At 40.4% G+C, this 9,893-nt stretch overlaps 2 protein-coding genes and 1 long non-coding RNA gene across 4 annotated transcripts in view; 2 read left to right on the top strand and 1 right to left on the bottom strand.

The window, feature by feature from the left end:
- The window catches only part of LOC103155609 (NACHT, LRR and PYD domains-containing protein 12-like), a 204,212-nt gene that overhangs the window by 28,414 nt on the left and 165,905 nt on the right, over window positions 1-9,893 (top strand). The gene's annotated exons all lie outside the window — the stretch shown is intronic.
- LOC107833738 (uncharacterized) overlaps window positions 1-9,893 on the top strand; it is a 14,810-nt gene that overhangs the window by 714 nt on the left and 4,203 nt on the right. The window contains exon 2 of the long non-coding RNA XR_001659500.1: window positions 2,830-2,835. This is a non-coding gene — a long non-coding RNA (uncharacterized LOC107833738). The remainder of the gene's footprint in view (window positions 1-2,829; window positions 2,836-9,893) is intronic.
- LOC103155633 (uncharacterized) overlaps window positions 1-9,893 on the bottom strand; it is a 92,759-nt gene that overhangs the window by 79,787 nt on the left and 3,079 nt on the right. The window lies entirely within an intron of this gene.

Raw genomic sequence — 9,893 nt, 5'->3', positions numbered from 1 at the left:
GTGTGTGTGTGTGTGTGTGTGTGTGATATATGTGATATATGAAATACATTTTTCATGATGCTTTCTTTGAATTGTTCTGTATATGTCCATCCATACATTGTATCTATGGACATATTTTCATATTCCTCGCTCTGTTTGTTTCACAAGTTTGTGTGTTAAACACAAGCCTTTGACAATCTAAATTGTTCTCACTAGTGGAACACATCAGTCTTCCACTAGTGAGAGAATCAGGAGAATCACCCTGCCTCCATGGTGGAGTGATCATATCTGGCCACATGATGAAGCCAAATCCACATTCTCTGGTTCAACAACTTGTGTAAATTGAACTCAAACTGCTTCATTTCACCTCAAGATGTTTTTGTCAAGTCAACTTTAATCAGCTTCATTCACATGCTCACTGCCACACATTTACAATCAAGAGTTTTAAAAATATATATTAACATAATGCAGTCATGCATCTCCACAGTACTTGGGTTACAGCTTTGAAGTTTCTTTAGTTGAAATGAGAACAGGAAGAACTCTGAAAGGAAGTGTTGCATTTGTTATATGGGAAAGAAAACTTGTTCTATTCAAAGCCCATCCAATACATTCTATGGGACAGAACACACAACCATGCACACACACACTCACACTTAGAGACTTTAGAGAGACCAATTAACCTGACTGTCATGTTTTTGGACTGTCAGAGGAAGCTGGAGTACCCGGAGAGAACCCGCCATGCACAGGGAGAACATGCAAACTCCAGGCCGGGAATCAAACCCAGAACCTTCTTGCTGCAAGGCAACAGTGCTACCAACTGCGCCACTGTGCCCAAAACCAACAGTTTGTTGGTTTTTTAGAAAACTTTTTTCAGCATGTCAGCATCGAAGTGTTCAGTTAGACCAAAAACAGCTGATGTCGTCCAGAAGGAGCAGAGATTCCTGCCAGAGGGCCAAGGACCCAGACCAAGTCTCTGGATCCTCTGAGATCCTGGAACAACCAAAGTACTATCAATCCAAACCTCTTCCACCTTTCTTTACAGTCTCTTTGCTCTCCAGCCTATCTGGGCCGAGTGAGCAGCTGTTTTCTGTGTCTGGAGAATGTTCATTAAAAAGGGTAACAGACTCAATTTCAAAACATTGGAAAAACTTATTTTTTAAAATAACTATAAAAATCCATGTCCACCTGCATCCTCATTCACAACACATTTGCTACTTCCAGGCTGCAGGAACTTCAGTTCTGGTGGTTCTGAACAGTAACTAGTGTCTCCAGCAGGGGGCACTGTCCTAGTCAAAACCTCCAGCTGCTTCTTCAGGACACTGGTTCCTGTCTGTCCTGAACCTTTTCCTCCTGCTCTGCTTCCTCATCTTCCTCGCTCATCACATTGACCTTTGACCTTCTAATCAGTCAAACATCACTATTGATCACCACCAATCATCTGATTGGAAGAATACAACATTTCTAAAACTGACCTTTGACCTGGAGATGAACCCGTTTTATCATCAGGATGACTCGTTTCCTGACTCTGCAGGTATAGATCCCGCTGTCTGCAGCTGAGGGACGTTCCAGAGTCAGACTGAGGTCTCCAGTCTTCAGTGGGTCGTCATTCATCCTGGTTCTGTTGGTCAGGTTCTGTCCTTCAGGGTCATCAGAACCTTTCTGATACACATGGACCGTCCTGTTCTCTCCGTCCCTCCACTCCACTCTAGCGCCTCCAGGCAGGTAGACTCTGGTTCTACAGGGCAGCAGGACAAACTTCACCCCTGAATCCACCTTCACCTGTGGAGCTGAGAGACAACAGAGGACAAGATGAGCTGGACGGACGGACAGACAGACAGACAACAGCTCTGATGAGAGAGAAGTGGAGCAGATGATGATCAGAGAGCTGATATCGTCTCTATCGTTCCTCCTGGACCTGGATGGACCCATCAGGTCAGAGACCATGAAGGTATTTCTGGTGGAAATGTTTCCTTGTAACTGAGACGTTTAAGTCAGAGAGAAAAATCCTTTAGCAGTGTTACATCACCAAGACAGTATAAGGGGGATGTAACTGTTCTGAATGCAAGACTGAAGTGTAGTAATTGTAGAATTGCCACTAGGGGGCACAGGCATTTTGTAAGTAATGTTTTGTTCAGATGTGAAATAATGTCCAGAAATCAGTGCAGATCAGCAGAAGTTGTTTGTAGGTAGTTTATGTGTGTGTCCATCAGACTGGTAAGATACAGTTTATTTGTGTTTAAGAAGAATAACGTATATTTTATTACTTTAGACATTTTCTGTTTGCTCATTTTGCCAAAAGAAGCTGAGTTTTACTTTAAAATGGTGAATTCTGTTATGTTTAGTTGCTCTCTTTTACTTTATTTAATCTTATTAGTAACTAATAAAACATCCAAACATTGGATCTCACAATGGCCATAAAGAATAAGACCTACAGACCATAAGGCTGGAGAAATAAGAATGCTTTATTTTATTTTGCAAATATAGCTAAGCTATAAGGACTTACATTAAGGCTTAAAAAACAAGTAATGTGACTATAATATGTTTGTAACTTACAAAATGATTATTGGTGTTCATGGTGGATTGTGAGTTTTATTTAGCTGTTCCTTTGTAGAACCACCCGTCCACCTAAACCCTGAATCTGCCGATTAAAGAACCAGGAAATCATCACCTTGTCATTTCGTTGAGGGTCACTGAGGCTTTTAATCGATTAACATTCTGCGATCACCACCTGAGTAATACGATGCAGAATCTTGTGATCTGCATCGTTACTAATTGGTCCTTTGAGTCGGATCGAGGTGATTACAGAGTGAATATGGATTATGACTCTGAATGAGCAGGTTGGGTCCACAGTGGGCTGTGTGACCACCAGGATGGATGATTATGGGGGATAAACATGGCCGTCTAAACGCTACGTTGGAACAGCATCAGACTAGAGAGGAGCATGGCGAGGTGAATGTTACCCAGCATGCCACATGAGTTCATGACCATTGTGCAGCAACTGCAGGAGGATAATAATCAACTTCAGCTGATGGTTAAAGACATGAGGAGATAATGGACTTTCTCCTGACTTTCAACCTTTAGTGCCACAGTCCATCCCTTATCTAAACCATGAGCTGGACCTAATCTGGACACCAACATGTCCTCTGCCGCCCAAACATTGGATCCCACCGTCGCCTTAAAGGAGAATAAGACCGAGAATAAGCCGATGCAACAGAGAGGTTCAAACATCAGGTGCCATGTGACCACCTGAAAAATCTGAAGACGCTTTTCTAACTGCTGAGTTGTACAGTAATTCACCAGGGGCCTCATGCATAAAGTGTGCGTGCGCAAAAAAAAAAAAAAAAAAAAAGATTTATGGAGCCATATTTTATGCACAAGTCGGCCTGTATAAAAATTGACATTGGTCAAAGTTTGCATAAATATAAGCACACTTTTTTGCTGGTGTGAAAATGTGTGGCAGCCATGTAAACTTTATCTGTGAACAAATCAAACTACAAAGAGTCAAAGCTTAAATAAATCCACTGAAATATGACAACATTTAGTTATTTAGACCAAGTAGCATCTAACAGACGTCCAGCTTTCAGTTTGTAGTTCAGTCGTCTGGAGTCCAACAGTCCAACAAGAACCAGAGATCAGAAAAGATCCAGAGAGCAGAGAGACGCTGCTGGTTCTGGTTGTGGTTCTGTTCATGATGTTTCTGTCTTCGCTGCATTTGATCTGAACATGAATGAACATAAAGAGCTGAACTTATATGACAAGATGAACCATTGACCTCTGACCCCCAGGACAGGTGACATGATCTCCAACATTCTCGGTCAGAAACATTCAGAGACTCACCTGGACGGAAATAATCTTTAAAATGACATAAACCGCCCGCAGAGACTACAAGAACCAGCAGAACCAGCAGAACCAGCAGAGCTGAGGCCCAGGATGGAAATGGTTCTGTAGAAAAACAGAGAAAGGTTGAGATCAGTCTGACCTTTGACCTTTATCAGCAGCTCTGACCTGATGCTCTGACCTTTCTTTACATATTTCAGAACCACAGTGTGTCTCAGGACATCCGGGTCTCTGTGGACGGTGCAGACGTAGCGTCCACTGTCTCCGTCTCTGGGGTTCCTCAGGGTCAGGCTGACGTCTCCGGTCCTCAGGAAATCTTTGCTCATTTCTGTTCGGTCGCGGTAAAGTCTGTCCTGCTGGGAGTAGTGTTTACTCGTGTTGGGAAACACATAAATGAACATGGAACGAGGTTCTGACTGGGTCCACTCCACTGACGAGTCCTCAGGAAGGAGGGATGATGTTCTGCAGGGCAGGAGGACAGAATCTGACCCTTCAGTGACCTCGACCTCCTGCAGATCAACTGAGAGGAAATAAAGAACAAAATGAGCAGAAACAGTTTGGATCATTATTCTGGATTGATGTCATTCAGTTTCTGTCTGCAGGATAAAAATCATTTATTTAATAATCAACATAAAATCAGAAACTTTAATCCATCAGTGGTTCGTTGTCCATCAGTGGACAGTTATTGATGCATCAGAGGGTTTGATCTATACATAGCAGATCTACAAAACCTGCTTTGTAGATCTGTAGATCTACCTGGAGGCTGAAGATGAGAAACACAAATACAAATTATTCCTGGAGATTCATCCTGGAATTCTGGTCCATGATCATCATATAATAAATAGTGTAAAAAGAGAAAAGGTCATGTTAAATTATGTTTTATAATCTTAATAAATATAAAGTCTTTAAGAAGTCAAAATGATGCTTAATATTTATGTAATTCATGAATTTTATTTTATTTTTGTCCATTTACATGAATGTGTTTGAATAAAGCTGCAGTCATTAAAGAGCAGACAGCTTTACTGTTAATAAAAGACTAAAATAGTAACTGAGGTCAATTATGGAGACTTAAGGAAACATGACATATTAATGAAAGCATTTTGTTATGAATTAACAGCAGGTTTATAGGAAGTAAATCTGTTTCCATAGTAACTCAAATTATAGAAATGATTCAGTAATTTCTATAATGAATGAATTATTTAATTCTATAGCAAAATGACTGTAGAAATAATAATTTCCTTACAGAAATAATCCATTCATCCATTCCTTAGTTATTTTGAGTTAATCTAGGCCTGGTCTCCATGGTTACAGAAACTATGAACAATTATTAATTTTCTCATTTCAATAAATTCGTTCATAGCATAAAACTTTACAATAGGGTGTGCTGCTTGTTTGTCTGACCTTTGACCTTCAGGTGAATCTGTTTCAGGTTCAGTTCTTCTATTCCATCAGAGATGCTGCAGCTGTAGTTTCCTCCATCATCCTGCTCAGGTTTCCTCAGAGTCAGGCTGAAGTTTCCAGTATCCAGAGCGTCAGGATTCATGGAGGTCCGTCCTCTGAAACGCTGGTTCTGGTTTTTAAGGTCGTCACCGTTTTCTCTCCGTAGGTGGACGGAGTTAGGACTGAGATCACTGCGAGTCCAGATGAGGAACGGGTCTTCAGGTATTTGACCATAATAAATGCAGGGCAGCAGGACAGACTCCACCCCCTCATTAACCTCCACCACTCCACCCAGAGCATGCTGGGAAACTGAGGACACAAGATGAGAGTTTAGTGCATAAATAATGATCAGTTATTCACTAGTGATGAAAGATTTCAGCTCTAGAGAGTCTGACTCCTAAACAGCGATACTGAACTCTTATTTGGGCAGCAAAGATCTCCGTTCATGTAACATGTAACTCACATTAAGCAATATGTCATAAACACTGATAAAAGTGCTGCTAAAAATGTAAAAACTGAAGGATTGAAACAGTTGAAACTAAAAAAGCATGAATGTGTTTTTCAAAGAGTCTGTTTTACAGCCAATAGTGTGAGACCTTCAAGAAACCTCAGCCAATCAGATCGGTTGGTTGTCCAATGTAAACAAAGTATTTTTTTTTTGTTCTCCCCATTTTGTGCATGTCAAGGTTCACAGATTATATTTTTAAGAAGTGTCTGGTATTTAAATGCCAACTTTGCTTTTATTTATTATTATTGCAAAAGTCTTTTTTGAAAGCCAACTGAACTAAAATGTATTCTGTATCATTTTACTTTGTTCTAAGGAAGGTTTGATTAATGTCTCCTTTAGTACATATGTATAGTAGAATAAATATGATCTTTTTTTAATAATATTTAGTCTTAGTAGTCTTTAATGTTAATACTGTAAAATTAAGTTTTAAGTGGTTGTAATAAATTTTCCAATTTGTTGCAATGAAGGGAATGTGAGTGGTGATGTGTAGAAGATCAGACAGATAATGAGGGTAAAGGTTATGAACGGCCTTGAACGTAAACAGGATTTTAAATTGAATTCTGAATGTGACAGGAAGCCGGTGAAGTTGCTGTAAAATTGGAGTGACGTGATCAAATGAGGCCATTTTGGTAATGATGCGAGCAGCAGAGTTTTGAACCAGTTGAAGTTTACGGATAGATTCATGAGACAGAAAAACCAGGACAGAATTACAGAAATGACCAGACTCTGGACCAGAATGGGAGCAGAGAGCAGGAAGAGGGATGGACCGAGTCCGTTAATATTACATAGGTGGAAGTGAGCAGACCGGACAATATTATTAATATGAGAGAGAAAAGAGAAAGTACTGTCAAGAACAACATGTTTAACCTGTTGGTTGGAGAAACCGGAGAACTGTCAATTGTGAGGGGAAAGTTGTTTGACTTTAGAAAGAGAAGATTTAGTGCCAATGAGTAGTTCCGGAACTGGTTACAGACTTTAAATCAACTGGATTTAAAGTTAGATGTTAGTGATTCTGTGACTGGATCTGCTCATACAGACGGTTCTTGGTTAAATGGAGATGGAGCTGAGAGGAAACTGGTTTTCTAGGATTTTGGAGATGAAAGGAAAGTTAGAAATAGAGCGGAAATTATTGAAATGATTTGGATCCAATCCAGGTTTTTTAAGGATAGGAGTAACAACTGCAGTTTTGAAGGAACGATTCCAGATGAAAGAGACGAGTGGATGATGGCAGAAACAACTGGGAGAAGGGAAAAAAATCTCTGTTAGCAAAAAATGCCCTTGAACAAAAACTAAACATAACATTGAAGGTACTGGTTGTCCTTCCTGTCAGATCTTCATACTACCAAAGTGGAAATAAGAACTACATTCAACCAAAAGAGTACAGATTATGAAGTCTGTATACTATATTGTCCTTCAATAATCATGAGACTTAGACAGAGAAGATGGACATATCTGACTACCTGATGCAAAAGCTCACTCCTCCCTTACCTAAGGAAATGAGAAAGGGAGGGTCAGTGGAGCGAACCGGAGTTGAGTCTTTTTTCATCCAGTGTCATGAATAGAAAGAGAAAAAGGCAGGAAGAAAGGATAAAGCCAATAAATTAAAATCAGGTCGATAATTTTCATTTATCATTTGATTATTTGATTTATTGTTACAGCCCAATTCATCTGTTTTTGTTTTTTTAACAGGAGAATCAGAGAAGAAGTAGACCCACCAGTCCTGATTCTCCATTAATGTTGAGACCACCATCATGCATCAGCAGCAGAACATTATGACCACCAACCTCAGACTGAGGTAAATTCAGGATAAATAAACTACAAACTACAACCACCCGTCAGCCATCTTGGATTCAAATGAACATTTATGTGGAAAACTGAAGATCTGACAGGAAGGAAAACCAGAACCTTCAAGATCTGCAAACATTTCTCACTGGTTTCTGTGGTTAATGTTTCTGGGAGCTAATATCCAGATTACTGGTCTGTATGGGTCTCAGTGGTTCTGATGATGACGGAACTACAACCTGATAGAAACCGATAAAAAATATCAAAACCAGATCAGCTGCTGAACCCAAATTAGAGAAATTAAATCCAGACAGGAAACAGCAAAGTGGAGCCACTGGCTGGATGGAAGAGACCAGAATCCAACAATAAACCAGTGAGATCTACTGGGAGGACTGGAGAGAGACGAGTCGCTGGAACGAGAACCTAAGGTTCTGATCCAGAACCAACGACCAGCTGAGGTCATCAGGGGTCAGTTAGAGAGAAGAACGGACCAGAACCAATAAGCTCTGAGGCTGATCAGCAGCTTCCAGAGAGACTGGAGAGGAAGAGGAGCAGAGAGAGGAAGGTGACCTTACCGAGCAGGAGGATCATCATCATCATCATCATCATTGTCCTCCTACTCATCATCCTCCTCCGCTCAGAACAAACAGAGAGGCTTCCATCAGATCCCAGCACTTGATCATCTCCGACACCAGATCACCGTTTCTACTGGAACCAGCAGAGGTCTGGTAAACTGGGAAATGGACCTGGGTGGAGCACAGAGGGGGAAATGGATGAATTTCACACAGAGGATTCACACAGAGAGTCCCTGCTGCAAGAACCCTGATGCTCGTCTTGATTTTGTATTTTTGGAATTGGAGCAGCGCTGGTGTGGTCCAGATCCAAAAAAGGGCCGAAATCGCCCTTTATTGAAGTTTTAACGGTAATCTGAAGGTAACAAAAAATTTGGTGGACTCACCTTTTTGCCATTTCCTGAATCGGAAGCTGCAATTGGAAACCAACTTCAGCTTCGTTCAGAGCGTTATGTTTTAAATGCTGCTGTAGTCAGAGGAGTTCAACTACAGTTCCCATGAGCCTCTACAGGAAGTGACAAAGGCTGATGGGAAACATTCTGACCCAATTTCCTGAAAGCTGAAAACAAATAAAAATGATTTAAACATTTCAAATCAGGAGCATTCCACTATTGCTGCATAGTTTCTGCCAGGAGGTCTGATTAGAAACTTGGATTTTTCTAATAGCAGAAACAATAAGATGCAAATTAAGTCTTTTTATGTTGCTGCACATCCTGAGCCGTTCAATTGTTTTACAATTTGGATTAAGATGAATGTTTCTCCATTTTATGTAAATATTTCATCATGATAACAAAATTTCATCTATCAATTCCCCCAAAAGAGAACTATTTGGATGTTGAATTTACTAAAGCAGCATCATGAATAAAAAAGGTTGGAGTTACCCAGATAGCACACGATGTTAAATCAACGTTGAATTATAGTTAGAATCGTTGATTTTTGGTTGAAGTCGACAAATGATGGTGGATCAACCATTAAACAACCATCCAATCAAACCGTTGAAACTGTGTCATTGGCTCAATGTTGTTTTGTGGTCAAATTTTAATAGTTGAAACACCAACATCGAATCCAGTGTTTTTCAGCACTGGTCCTCAGGGCCCACTGCCTTGCAAGTTTTAGGCATTTCCCTAATTCAGCACACATGATTTTAATTGACGTCTGATTAACGGGGTTTTGCTGAACTGAAAACATGCAGGTCAGTTTGACTTAAGAACCAGGGTTGGGAAAAACTGCTTATCAATTTTGATTCAGAGTATGCAGAGTATGCCTCACACACGCACACACCCTTCCCCTATTTATTCCCCCCAACCCCATCCTCTCCTCTCCCGTCCACTCATCCTCCTTGAGCTCTGGGTCAGAGCATTTTATTATTGAGGGGGGAGTTAATTATGTTTTAAATTAGCACTATATTGAGAACAGTGGGCTGTGATTCTTTCTTTTCTGTACACTTTTTTACTTGTCTGTAAATATTATTACTGACTGTTTAAACATATTTTGTTGACACAAAATATCTACAACTTACTACAAGGACTGGAGTGGTCCACCCCCACTATTTACATGAGTGGGATCCCAGATAGCACACGATGTTAAATCAACGTTGAATTATCATCACAAAGGTTGCATATGGTTGAGGTCGACAACTGACGGTGGATCAACCACCAAACAACCATCCAATTCTAACCGTTGAATCTATGTCATTGAATCAATGTTGTTTTGGGGTTGACATCAAATAAATGAAATGCCAACGTCAAAACCAGTGTGTTTCAGCACTGGTCTTC

The sequence above is a fragment of the Poecilia formosa genome, unplaced genomic scaffold (assembly GCF_000485575.1).
Source record: "Poecilia formosa unplaced genomic scaffold, Poecilia_formosa-5.1.2 Scaffold438, whole genome shotgun sequence".
Classification (NCBI taxonomy): domain Eukaryota; kingdom Metazoa; phylum Chordata; class Actinopteri; order Cyprinodontiformes; family Poeciliidae; genus Poecilia; species Poecilia formosa.
Note: the sequence above shows the minus strand (reverse complement) of the source record. Positions and strands in the feature narration are given on the sequence as shown.